Source organism: Schistocerca piceifrons, chromosome X, assembly GCF_021461385.2.
Source record: "Schistocerca piceifrons isolate TAMUIC-IGC-003096 chromosome X, iqSchPice1.1, whole genome shotgun sequence".
Lineage (NCBI taxonomy): Eukaryota > Metazoa > Arthropoda > Insecta > Orthoptera > Acrididae > Schistocerca > Schistocerca piceifrons.
In genome coordinates, this window is record NC_060149.1 from 69,699,848 (window position 1) to 69,715,033 (window position 15,186).

Below are 15,186 nucleotides of genomic sequence, written 5' to 3' on the forward strand. Positions count from 1 at the left end.
CACCCGGCATCATGGTGTGGGGAGCGATGTCCTACACTGGCCATACACCACTGGTGATCGTCGAGGGGACACTGAATAGTGCACGGTACATCCAAACCGTCATCGAACCCATCGTTCTACCATTCCTAGACCGGCAAGGGAACTTGCTGTTCCAACAGGACAATGCACGTCCGCATGTATCCCGTGCCACCCAACGTGCTCTAGAAGGTGTAAGTCAACTACCTGGCCAGCAAGATCTCCGGATCTGTCCCCCATTGAGCATGTTTGGGACTGGATGAAGCGTCGTCTCACGCGGTCTGCACGTCCAGCACGAACGCTGGTCCAACTGAGGCGCCAGGTGGAAATGGCATGGCAAGCCGTTCCACAGGACTACATCCAGCATCTCTACGATCGTCTCCATGGAAGAATAGCAGCCTGCATTGCTGCGAAAGGTGGATATACACTGTACTAGTGCCGACATTGTGCATGCTCTGTTGCCTGTGTCTATGTGCCTGTGGTTGTGTCAGTGTGATCATGTGATGTATCTGACCCCAGGAATGTGTCAATAAAGTTTCCCCTTCCTGGGACAATGAATTCACGGTGTTCTTATTTCAATTTCCAGGAGTGTAGTAACATTCTATTTTTAGACAGTCATGGGAAAAATCAGGAAGATAGTTATTTTTTATTTACAGCTGTGTAACTCACAATTCATCCTCGTGTTCCGCTAAACAATATATTTACAGACTCTTGACTATAGGAATCCCAGTGTCAATGAAGAGGACTCTGCATTATGTTGTGTTATCGACTTCAGACAATGTTCCACAGTACCGTTGTCTCTTATATTCATATAGTACACTTAGAAATAATTTACAGAGCATATTTCGACGGTGTCCAAACAGCCTGTAAATGACTAGCAAGAATTTCGATTAGTGCGCGTTGATAACGTAGTTCGACCCCTTCTCCATCTGTCTATTGCATGTTTGGCGTTGCCCTGTATATTTCCCTGCTCAAAGACTCGCCAGCCATTTGTATCAGACTTCATCACCATTTCGCTTAATTTCCTTCACAATTCTGCAGGAAATTATTAATGCAACAGTAAAAAGAGTTACAAGCTGGCTCCTTCCAAAGCTACACGTGCGACATGCTAACATCTCACAAACACGTCATTTTGTCGCACTATCGGTGGTAAGAAACGCCAGATTACAAAGGAAAACTGAAAGTCATATAGGGTGCGCTTATTCGCGTCCTCAAGTCTCCGTAAGCAACGCTTTCCAACTACCTCGAGAACTTCCATATTTACGGCCAAAAGTGTTGTATTAATAGAGGCATTGAATTTTCTTATAACAGTTTCCGCAAAAAAAATTTAATCTACGTCTGTAATGAAAACTCTTGAAGTAAGGAACTGCAACAAGAAGCAAAGTATTTTATTATTACAGTAGCAGAGGCGCTAATGGAACGTACAGAAAAGCAACTGAATTCACTTTGCATAGAAATCATTATGGAACAATTGATAATGAGACGGTTCAAATGGCTCTGAGCAGTATGGGACTTAATTTCTAAGGCCATCAGTCCCCTAGAACTTAGAACTACTTGAACCTAACTAACCTAAGGACCTCACACACATCCGTGCCCGAAGCAGGATTCGAACCTGCGACCGTAGCGGTCACGCGGTTCTAGACTGTAGCGCCTTTAACCGCTTGGCCACCCCGGCCGGCAATGAGACGTTTAATCGGCTAGCAAAGGAAGTAGTTAAAAATGACTTTTGTCTCACTTTAAAACTCCCACATAAATAATTTTATTGTTGGTTGGCAGCAGTGCTTTCTTACTTCCAATGTCCATTCAAACAAAGCAAACTGTGTTTCTAATTCTGCTGTTTTTTTTTAATCCTTTGTATTTTACGCCCGAACTTCACTGGTCCCAGAAACCTTAAAAGTACCGTCTGCCTAAACCTCAAGTTGGTAGTGACTCCCTTTCTGATCAGCATACCACGTTAAGCTTATTGTTAAGTTCCTACTGTTTTCTATGAATGTTCTGTTCCTTATTTTTAAGATTAATTACAATAGCCCATTTTATAAAAGTTGTATTGAGTCAGTTTTATCTTAGTCTTTTACAATCGATTCCGCAACAAAGAGGACAGGGCAAAACCTCGCGGTGCCTGGAAACTCGTTCCCAGTTAGAAAAACAGAAAATTTTTAGTACTTACTATTTGCCATACAGCCACGGAAAATGTCATGACATCCTTTACCGGAAACGGTAAAGAAGATATATTTTAATATGTATCTCGGACAACTGCACTTCCAGCCAAAGATATGCTAAGTTAATGGGTATTATCGTATCTTTTTTATTTGTGTAAATGAAGAACAGTTTGCAAACTGTTTGGCAAGTATTGAAATGTACCCGTTACCATTCTGAAATTCCACTATGATGTAAGACGGGTATTTTACAAATGTCTGCAGTTCCCAATATCAGCGCAGTAGGACTGTCTACGTCTGGAAGATTTTCATTATTGCATTAATAAGAAAAAATTTTCCGTAGACAAACGGTTGAACAGAGACGTTTGAAGGTTGTTTTGTAGACAGATAGTTGCGTAATGGATAATCATTTATTGTTTATCCTATTCCCACGTATCTTCGTACACCCAGCGTGTTGATTAGTTATTTCGGGTTGTAGCTAATTAGCTCGTTTCTGTTTACCTTTCTTACAGCGATAGTAAATCTGTGGTTCGATTTTTTTCAAGGAATGTATTCTTCTCGATACTTATTAGGGCCTGGTATTTGCACTTTCTATAAATACTCAGCATTCACGTCTGAAAAGCAATTTCAAGGAGTTGTTCAAAATAAATTATTACCTGCAATACGTTTTAAATGCTTTGGCAAGTCCTTGAAAACATGAGTAGCCACGTCTCTGACGCAAATTTATTTCTTTTTGAGTCGTCAGTCTTCTGTCGTCTGTTGCGGCCCACCGTGGTTCCTCTCTTGCGCAAACATCTTCATCTCAGAGTAGGCTTTCCACCATTCGTCCTCAGTTATTTGTTGGATGTATTCCAGTCTCTGTCTACCCATATACACTCCTAGAAATGGAAAAAAGAACACATTGACACCGGTGTGACAGACCCACCATACTTGCTCCGGACACTGCGAGAGGGCTGTACAAGCAATGATCACACGCACGGCACAGCGGACACACCAGGAACCGCGGTGTTGGCCGTCGAATGGCGCTAGCTGCGCAGCATTTGTGCACCGCCGCGTCAGTGTCAGCCAGTTTGCCGTGGCATACGGAGCTCCATCGCAGTCTTTAACACTGGTAGCATGCCGCGACAGCGTGGACGTGAACCGTATGTGCAGTTGACGGACTTTGAGCGAGGGCGTATAGTGGGCATGCGGGAGGCGGGGTGGACGTACCGCCGAATTGCTCAACACGTGGGACGTGAGGTCTCCACAGTACATCGATGTTGTCGCCAGTGGTCGGCGGAAGGTGCACGTGCCCGTCGACCAGGGACCGGACCGCAGCGACGCACGGATGCACGCCAAGACCGTAGGATCCTACGCAGTGCCGTAGGGGACCGCACCGCCACTTCCCAGCAAATTAGGGACACTGTTGCTCCTGGGGTATCGGCGAGGACCATTCGCAACCGTCTCCATGAAGCTGGGCTACGGTCCCGCACACCGTTAGGCCGTCTTCCGCTCACGCCCCAACATCGTGCAGCCCGCCTCCAGCGGTGTCGCGACAGGCGTGAATGGAGGGACGAATGGAGACGTGTCGTCTTCAGCGGTGAGAGTCGCTTCTGCCTTGGTGCCAATGATGGTCGTATGCCTGTTTGGCGCCGTGCAGGTGAGCGCCACAATCAGGACTGCATACGACCGAGGCACACAGGTCCAACACCCGGCATCATGGTGTGGGGAGCGATCTCCTACACTGGCCGTACACCACTGGTGATCGTCGAGGGGACACTGAATAGTGCACGGTACATCCAAACCGTCATCGAACCCATCGTTCTACCATTCCTAGACCGGCAAGGAAACTTGCTGTTCCAACAGGACAATGCACGTCCGCATGTATCCCGTGCCACCCAACGTGCTCTAGAAGGTGTAAGTCAACTACCCTGGCCAGCAAGATCTCCGGATCTGTCCCCCATTGAGCATGTTTGGGACTGGATGAAGCGTCGTCTCACGCGGTCTGCACGTCCAGCACGAACGCTGGTCCAACTGAGGCGCCAGGTGGAAATGGCATGGCAAGCCGTTCCACAGGACTACATCCAGCATCTCTACGATCGTCTTCATGGGAGAATAGCAGCCTGCATTGCTGCGAAAGGTGGATATACACTGTACTAGTGCCGACATTGTGCATGCTCTGTTGCCTGTGTCTATGTGCCTGTGGTTCTGTCAGTGTGATCATGTGATGTATCTGACCCCAGGAATGTGTCAATAAAGTTTCCCCTTCCTGGGACAATGAATTCACGGTGTTCTTATTTCAATTTCCAGGAGTGTAGTTTTCACTCTCTACAGCACTCCCCAGTGCCATGGCAGCTATTCCCTGGTATTTTAAGACATTTTCCAAACCTGTCCTGTCGACAGTGTTTTCCATATGTCTCTTTCTTCACCAAGTTTGTGAAGAACGTCGTCATTCCTTATCCTATCAGTGCACCTAATTTGCAACATCCCTGAATAGAGTCACATACCAAACGGTTCGATTCTCTTCTTTTCCGGTGTTCCCACATTCCATGATACACTGCCATAAAATGCGGTGGCCAAACGTACATTCTTAGAAATTTATTTCTCAAATTGAGGCTTAAGTTTGATACTGTCAGAATTTCCTTAGCCACGAATGCCCCCTTTGCACATGCTAATCTGCTTTTTAACTTCGTGTTTAGTCCATCATGTGTTATTTTGCTTCCAAGGTAGCAGAATTGCTTAACTTCATGGTCCATAATTTTTATGTTAAGTTCATAGCTAATCTCATTTTTGCTACACATCATTACTTTCGTCTTTCTAAGGCTTACTCTCAATTCATATTCTGTATTCATTAGACTGTTGATTCTACGCGACAGGCTCTGTAATTCTTCCCCGCCTTCACTGAGGATAGCAAATAATATCATTGATATCCTTTCACCCTGAATTTTGGTCCCACAACTGAACCTTTCCTTCAGTTTTGTCATTGCTTCTTCGATTTATAGGGTGAACAGTAGGGGCGAAAGACTGCATCCCTCTCCCACGCCGTTTCAACCCGTGCATTTCATTCTTGGTCCTCCATTCTTATTGTTCCCTCTTTATTACTGTACATATTGATATTACTTGTCTTCCTTTATAGTTTAATCCTATTTATTCACAAAATTTAGGCATGTTGCACCATTTTACGTTGTCGAAATCTGTTTCCAAGTCCACAAATCCAATGAACGTGTCTTGATTTATCTTCAGTCGTATTTCCATTATGAAGCGTAACGTCAGGCTTGCCTGTTTAATGCCTTTCAATATCAGAAAGCCAAACTGACTGTCATCTAACAGCTGCTCGATTTCCTTTTCTTTCTCATTCTTCTGTAGACTATTTGTGTTATTAACTTCAATACCTTAGACGTTATGCTGATTGTGCGATAGTCCTCGTACGTATCTACCCTTGCTATCTTCGGTATTGTGTAGATGAAGTCTGATGGTATGTGTCCCGTCTCATAAATTCTACACAAAAACTTGAGTTGTCGTTTGGTTATCACTTCTCACAATGATTTTAGAAATTCCGAAGGAATATTAACTACCCTTCCGCCTTATTTGATCGCAAGTCTTCCAAATCCTTACCGAATTCTGATTATAATACTCGATCCCCTATGCCTTCTGTATCGACTCCCATTTCTTCTTCTGTCACTTCATCATACAGTTCCTCTCCATCTTAGAGCCCCTTATGTACTCTTTCCCCCCATCTGCTCTCTCCTCTTCGCTTAAAGACCTAGCTTTTAATTTCAGTCCGCAGCTCGTGGTCTTGCGGTAGCGTTTTCGCTTCCCACGCCCGGGTTCCCGTGTTCGATTCCCGGCGGGGTCAGGGATTTTCTCTGCCTCGTGATGACTGGGTGTTGTGTGATGTCCTTAGGTTAGTTAGGTTTAAGTACTTCTAAGTTCTAGGGGACTGATGACCATAGATGTTAAGTCCCATAGTGCTCAGAGCCATTTTTTTTTTTTTAATTTCACCGAAGGTTGTTTTGACTTTTCTATTTGAAATCAGTCCTTCCAACGACCATTTATTTTTCAATTTCCTCATATTTTGCCTGCAGCCATTTCATCTTGGCTTCCCTACACTCCCTATTTACTTCATATCTAAGTGACTTATATTTCTGTATTACTGAATTTATCTAATATTTTTTTACTTCCTTCTTTAACGGGTCAGTTGAAGTATTTTTCTGCTATCCAAGGTTTCCTTGTATTTAGTTTTGACCACCCAACTTCTGAGACTGCCGTTTCTAGAGACGTCCATTCCTCTCACCTGAACTTCCTACTGTGACATTCGTTATCTACAGCCTTTGAGAGCTTCAAACGCATCTTACCATTACTCTGTATTTCAGTATGCCACTTCGTTTCATATTGATTCTTCCGGACGATTCTCTTAAACTTCAGTCCACAGTTAATCATTACAAAATTTTGATCCGTTTCTGTTTCTGCTCATGAGTAAGCCTTAAAATACAGTATCTGAATTCATAATCACTATATCGACATAATGTAATACTGCCAGAATCTGCCGTTGTCTCAAGTGCATTTCTAAGTAAATCTCTTCCTCTTGTTGCTTTTGAACATTGTGTTCGCTATTACTAACTGAAATGTATTGGAGAACTCAGTTTCCTCTCTCATTCAGTCTACCAAGCCCATACTCTCCAGTGAACCTTTCTTATACTCCTTCCCCTACTACTGCATTCTAATCTCCCACAATTATTAGATTATCATTTCCATTTACGTACTGAATTACCAGTTCACTATCCTCATATACTTTCTCTGTCCCTTTATCTTCTGATTGTGAAATTGGCACGTATGTCTGAACCATTGTCTTTGGCGCTGATTTGCTGTCGATTCTGATGGAAACAATCCTATCACTGAACTGTTCACAGTAATTTACTTTCTGCGTTATCTTCTTATTCATGCTACTCTCATTAAACCATTTTCCACTGCTGTTGATATTACCCTATATTCGTCTGACCAGAAATCTTTGTCTTCTTCCCATTTTATTTGTAAGATCTGTCTTAGTCAAGACGGGCCTTTACAAATAAAATGCCATAATATTATTGCGGACTCATTTACAGATTTTTGTCTTCAATTGATTCTTTCCATTTTCCTATACTGATCCCCACTGTATTTAGATTGAGCCTTTCCATTTCCCTTTTCAAATTTTCTAGCTTCCCTGAAACGTTTAAACTTCTAACATTACACTCTCCGACTCGACGAAAGTTCTTTTTCTCACGGTTACCTGCCCTCACCAGCCCCCTGCCGGAGATCGGAACGGGGGACAAATCCGGAATCTTTTGCCAGTGGAGAGATTATGATTTTGCTTCAGTTACAGGTTGTATGTTCTGTGGACAGAGATTATGTGCGTTGACTCTTTGTGGTTCTAATAAGAACGCCATCAAATCTATGAACAGGTTGTTTTTGGTTCTTGTGTTACGTTCATATTTTGCAATATTTTTAGAGGCTGCATTACGTTACTGCAGATGGACGGTGGAGTGTTTCCTTCGACTAGGCCACGGTCAGTTCTTTCCCATATCTATTTCTATTGCCACTGACGTCGGCAGTGCGTGAATCTCTAACTCTGTTTCCTAGAACAAGGTTGATGTGCACTTCAGAAGTCCATTTGTCCCTTCCACAGTTCTGTTCGTCCTCTATCGACATCCAGACAAACATTTAACGGCTTCGGTACTTTAACTCCAGCCTCACGTTACATATTTTCTCTTATTAGACTCGGTGTAAACCCATGGAAGACTAATCACAGATAATTGTGTATTGTATTCAAGGTAGCTCCACCATCACCTATGCAGACCCCGTGCCCATTCGAGACCTTATCCTTACGCAACGACTCAGAGCGGCGTTTGAGAGTATGGAGACGAATAAACACCAGAACATGATACCTTTCACTGCGCATCATTCAACACCTCTAGACAGGACATTCCGTTTGCATCGAGTATTTACATTGCAGTAAGAGACTACGAAAATTAGTGCGTAACTATTGACCTGGCCATTAAATCTGTAACAGATTGCTAGTGGGATATAGGGAAAATTGTCGCCGTGGAATTCCCAGAGTGTTGCGGGTGCAAAATAGAGAGTAGGACCCTACAGTGGGTGGAGAGCAAAAGCGAAGCGTTCAGTGTCAACACCCATACTTACAACGCTGCCTGGACGATAGAAAAAAAGAAGTGCTCTTCCCACATCTGGAACAGATCAAACACTTAGGCTTAGAAAGCTATCAAAATTAGATTAATGTGATAATAACAACACCTTTCAATGGAAAATACACCTGCAACTTCATAATCAAAACAGTGTTTCTTAGTGAATACAATCAGCTGCCCTGGAGCGGGAGCAAATGCTCAAGTAGTCACATCTGAAGGATTGCGTAACAGTGGAATAGTAACAGAATGTACGTAACTAGCCGCGGGCTGTACACACAATGTACATCCCAAGACCCAGCGGTTGCGACGGGACTACCCACATCTCCTACTGGTTTCTATGCGTCTTTTTCTCTTACAGTCTATTAGTTACTTTTCGTCGGTTTTCCAAATAGTTCATGTCTGTTAGATTAAGTAGTAATAGGCTGTACTAACTACTATCAGAACTGTTGTTCTTCATACTGTTATTGTGCTTCAAAACTACATTGTACATACGAATTGTGACTGAATGCTTAATTCTGTATGATTAAATTATTGTAACTATTATTTTAATCTGGTCATTAATAGAATGCGGGGTCCGTCATAGAATCTAGACAGCGGAGCTGCTATTGAAAATAAGCAAATAAATAGTAGTTAGTTCTAGATGGCTTGCGCATTCGCCGGTCGGACGTGAGTAGGACTTGGTCCCGTAGCTTGTCACCCGTCAGTACCCCCTCCCCTCCCACCCAGGCGAGGTGATACATCATCGACACATCCGACGCCTCTCGGATCTGATGGCTCAAGGGCCGCAGCCCGCAACGGCTGCGCAACATCCTGAATGTGTTCCAGCCACGGTGAAACTTAGACAATTTTTCTAAATGTGCCGAGGAGGGCACAGCAAAACATATCGTATAGCGGTGTCCTCTAAACAGTGACGCTGAGTGCAACAACACTACTTTCGTCTGCATAAGGAAACAACAGTTCATCTAAATTGATATCCGAAATAAAAGTTAATATTGTCATACAGTTTACATTAGTTCGTGATGATTGAGATAAGGCACTAACCTTTCGCAATCTAGATTAAATTTACACAACTTCGTAATTTTACGATTTCTCACGTTATAGTCGCTGTGATCTTGAGTCCGAAAACTCGTTTGATGTAGCTCTCGACGCCACCCTACACTACAAAAGCCTCTTCGTCCCGAATAACTACTGCAATCTACATCCTTCTGAATCTGCTTAGTGTATTCATCTCTTAATCTACATCCTTCTGAATCTGCTTAGTGTATTCATCTCTTAATCTCCCTCTACGAATTCCCCTCCCCTCCCCCACTTCTCTCCAGGACTAAATTAGTGCTTTCTTTATGACTCAGAATGCATCCTGCCAACCGATCACTTCTTCTAGTCAGATCACCCGCAAATTTCTGTTCTCCCCAACTCTGTTCAGTACCTCCTCGTTAGTTCCTGAGCCATCCATTTAATATTCAGCATTCTTCTGTAGCACCCAGTTTCAAAAGCTTTTATTCTCTTCTTGTCTAAACTCTTTATCGACCATGTTTCACTTCCATACATCGCTACACTCCGTACAAATAGTTTCAGAAGAGACTTCCTAACACATAAATCTGTATTCGATGTTAACCAATTTCTCTTATTCAAAAACGCTATTTTTGACATTGCCAGTCTGCATTTTATATCCTCTCTATTTCGGCCATCATCAGTTATTTGGCTGCCCAAACAGCAAAACTCGTCTACTCCCTTTATCACCTCGTTCTCCTATCTAATTCTCTCAACACCGACTGATTTAATTCGACCACATTCCATTATCCTTGTTCTGCTTTTGTTAATGTTCGTGTTACATCCTCCTCTCAAGACACTGTCCATTGCGCTCAATTATTTTTCCAAGTCCCTTACTGTCTCTGACATAACTACAATGTCATAGGCAAATCTCAAAATTTTTATTTATTCTCTCTGAACTTTAGTTCCCACTTCAAATTTTTCTTTGGTATTCATCACTGCTTACTCAGTGCACAGATTGAATAACACTGGGGATAGGCTACAACCCTGTCTTTCTCCATTCTCAACCGTTGCTTCCCTCTCACGTCCCTCGACTCTTATAACCACCTTCTGGTTTCTGTACAAGTTGTACATAGCCTTTCGCTGCCTGTATTTTATCCCTGCTATCTTCAATATTTCAAAGAGATTCCTCCAGTCAACATTGTCAAAAGCTTTCTCTAAGTCTACAAATGCCATAAACTAAGTCTGTCTTTCCTTAACCTATCTGCTAAGATAAGCTGTGTTCCTAAGTTTCTCCGGAATCCAAACTGATCTTCTGCGAGGTTGGCTTCAACAAGTTTTTCCATTCTTCTGTAAACAATTCGTGTCAGTATTTTGCAGCTATGACTTATTGAACTACCAGTTCGGTAATATTCACACCTGTCAACAACTGATTTCTTTGTAATTGGAATTATTACATTCTTCTTGAAGCCTAAGGGTATTTCGTTTGATTCTTGCATCTTGCACACCGTATGGAAGAAGTTTTTTTATGGCTAGCTCTCCAAAGGCAGTCAGTAGTTCTGACGGAATATTGTCAACTCCCGGGGCCTTGTTTCGACTAAGGTCGTTCACTGTTCTTTCAAATTCTTCTCTCAGTATCATATCTCCCATCTCATCTTCATTTATGTCCTCTTCCATCTCTCTTGTATGGATGGACCCTCTATATACTCCTTCCATCTTTCAGCTTTACCTTCTTTCCTTATAACTGGTTTTCCATCCGAGCTCTTGATATTTATGCAGCTGTGTCTCTTTTCTGCAAACACCTCTTTTTAATTTTCCTGTACACGGTATATACCTATACCCTAGTGATATATGCTTCTGAATCCTTACATTTGTCCTCTAGCCATTCCTGATTAACCATTTTGTACTTTCTGTCAATCTAATACTTTAGGCGTTTATATCCCCTTTCCCTTTCTTCATTTGCTGTATTTTTATTTTCTCCTTTCAACAGTTAAATTCGATATCTCTTGGGTTATCCGAGGATTTCTGCTAGGCCTTGTCCCTTTAACCTATTTGACCCTCTGCTACCTTCAATATGTTATGTCCCGAAGCTAGCTATTCGTCTTCTACTGCATTCCTTTCTCCTGTTTCAGTCAATCATCCCAACGCTCCCTTATAATCTCTCAAGAACCGCAGGTTTTGTCACTTTATCGAGATTCCAATTTCTTAATTTCCTACATTTTTGCATTTTCTTCAGTTTTAATCTACAGTTCATAACTAATAAATAATAGTGAGTGTCCATATCTGCTCCTGTAATCCAAAATCTTGTCCCGGAATCTCTGTCTCACCATTATATAATAAATCTGAAACCTTACGGTGTCTCTACGTCTCTTCCACGTACGTAGCCTTTTGTCACGATTCTTAAACCAAATGTCAGCGATGATTAAATTATGCTCTGTGCAAAATTCTACCAGACGGCTTCCTCTTTCATTTCTTTTCCCCATTCCATATTCACCTGCTATTTTTCCTTCTCTTCATTTTCCTACTATCGAATTGCTATCCCTCATCGCAATTATATTTTCGTCTCCTTTCGTTTATCTCATCATACATTTTTTCAATATCTTCATCATCTGCGGAGCTAGGTGAAATATAAACTTGTACTACTGTGGTGGGCGTGGACTTCGTGTCTGTCTTGGCTACATTAATGCGTTCACGCTGCTGTTAATAGTATCTTACTCGCAGTCCTGTTTTCTTATTCATTATTAAACCTACTCCTGCATTACCCCTATTTGATTTTGTATTTATAACCCTGTATCCACTTGACCAGAAGTCCTGTTCCTCCTGCCATCGGACTTCACTTATTCCCACTATGTCTGACTTTAACCTATCCATTCCCCTTCTTAAATTTTCTAACATACCTCTCCCATTCATGGATCTCACATTCCACGTTTCTATCCGTAGAACGTCAGTTTTGTTTCTCCTGATAACGACGTCCTCCTGAGTAGTTCCCGCCCGGAGATCCAAATGGGGGACTATTTTACCTCCGGAATATTTTACCCAAGGGGACGTCATCATCATTATTTAACCTTATAGTAGGGCTGCATGCCCTTGGGAAAAATTACGGCTGTAGTTTCCCCTTGCTCTCAGCCGTTCGCAGTACCAGCACAGAAAGGCCATTTTTGTTGGTGTTACACTATCAGATCAGTCAATAATCCAGACTGTTGCCCCTGCAACTACTGAAAATACTGCTGCCCCTCTTGAGGAACCACACGTTTGTCTGGACTCTCAACAGATACTCCTCCACTGTGGTTGCACGTACGGTACGGCTATCTGTAACGCTGAGGCATGCAAGCCACCCCACCAATTGCAAGGCCCATGTTTAATGTTATAGTACCACACCGTACTGAGTTCCCATCTTCCTCATACTTCGCTGCCGTTATAGAGCCCATCTTCTAGACTGTTAGTCATTTCAACATACTTTTGACACTAAAGAGACGTCTGCGTTGACATTTCCCGAAGATAAAGCTCCTTGTGTCTTTCGTTCTTTTTTGTTCCGCCTTCATTCCAAAAGAACGAGGAGTTTGCAACTTCTGAAGTTCACGTTTTGTTACTTAACAATCGATCCTTAGCAGCAGACACAGTACTAGTGCCAGGCATTCTGCTATCAAATCCGAGACAACAGTCACAAAATGCTGGAGGGAAAGTTACTTTAGTTTTAGAATGTGATGGAACTTATACGTTTATCGTTATGGTTCACTTTACGTAAAACTTACGCTTATTTAGAGCAATCAGAAATGTTGCATTCCTGCTGTTTCACAATCAGTAACATTTATTGTCCTCTTTTGTTTTGTAAAGATTAAGAAGCCTTGAAAAATACTACATCTTTGCATCTTTGGCAAAGACGAATTACCTAGATTGTTATTTAGAATATCTCATTATTTTTCATTGCAAGTTTTATAGTTTCCTACAACTATAGCTACAACATACCATTAGCACTCACGACTGTATTAGGATGACATGAGTTAGAAGTATTGGACGACGGATTCCTACCTTATTCAAAATGCAAGTCTTTTCTTCTATATATTTTGTTGTCAAATGATATTTCAGCGCCATCCTGGCGTCTTCAGTCTATCGTTGAATTTAAATTGTTCCCACAAGAATGCAACGACAGCCTTTAAAAACAATTGAATTATGAAATGAGACAGTTGTTTATAGCTACACAACATTCACACTACAATCACCGAGTTCAACAGCATCCACTATGGATACAATCAACACCCATTCCAGAGACCCAATGATGTGGTACGACATGTGACTCGCGTTCTGGAGGAAGTGGGCTCAAACCCGTACTCGAACTTCCAGATTTAGGTTTTCCGTTGTTTCCCTGATCGCTTCAAGAAAATGCAGACACGGCTACTTCATAAAAATACGGGTCATTATCTTCCCCATTTTTGTCGTATCTCAATTTGTGTCTCATCTGCTACCGTTCGAATATGGTATTCGGCAAACACTGCTGGAAACAGTAACTGTTTTAAAATACCTAGGAGTAACCGACAGGAGCAACCTACTGTAGAATTCAAATGCCAAACTGAGATTCATTGGCCGGCTCTTAAGAAAAAATAATTCATCTATAAAAGAGGTAGTTTACCAAACAATCCTAAAACCGATTCTTGAGTGTTCTTCATCAGTCTGGGACCCTTGGATTACTAGAATAGATAGATAAGGTCGAACGAAGAGTGACATGTTTTATTATGGGGTGGTTTTGTAAACGTAGAAGCGTAACCGAGATGCTCAACAAATTCCAGTGACAGATGCTACATCAGGACATTGTGTATCATGCAAAGGCTTAATGCTGAAATTCCGAAAGCGGGCGTCCTAAGAAGAGTAGGGCAACATATTACTGCCTCCCACTTACGTCTCGCGAAATGTCCGTGACGAGTAAATCAGACAAAGTAGAATTCATATGGAGGTTTCTCGACAGTTGTTACCACACACCTTAGTTGAGTATTATGTTCGAGTATAATGACTTTCCTGGAGACTAGAAATCTACTCTGAAGCAATCAGCATAGGTTTCGAAAAAGACGGTGGTGTGAAACCCAGCTCGCGCTATTCGTCCACGAGACTCAGAGGGCCATAGACAAGGGTTCACAGGTAGATGCCGTGTTTCTTGACTTCCGCAAGGCGTTCGATACAGTTCCCCACAGTCGTTTAATGAACAAAGTAAGAGCATATGGACTCTCAGACAAATTGTGTGATTGGATTAAAGAGTTCCTAGATAACAGTACGCAGCATGTCATTCTCAATGGAGAGAAGTCTTCCGAAGTAAGAGTGATTTCAGGTGTGCCGCAGGGGAGTGTCATAGGACCGTTGCTATTCACAATATACATAAATGACCTTGTGAATGACATCGGAAGTTCACTGAGGCTTTTTGCAGATGATGCTGTGGTGTATCGAGAGGTTGTAACAATGGAAAATTGTACTGAATTGCAGGAGGATCTGCAGCGAATTGACGCATGGTGAAGGGAATGGCAATTCAATCTCAATGTAGACAAGTGTAATGTGCTGCGAATACATAGAAAGATAGATACCTTATCATTTAGCTACAAAATAGCAGGTCAGCAACTGGAAGCAGTTAATTCCATAAATTATCTGGGAGTACGCATTAGGAGTGATTTAAGATGGAATGATCATATAAAGTTGATCGTCGGTAAAGCAGATGCCAGACTGAAATTCATTGGAAGAATCCTAAGGAAATGCAATCCGAAAACAAAGGAAGTAGGTTACAGTCCGCTTGTTCGCCCACTGCTTGAATACTGTTCAGAAGTGTGGGGTCCGTACCAGATAGGGTTGATAGAAGAGATAGAGAAGATCCAACGGAGAGCAGCGCG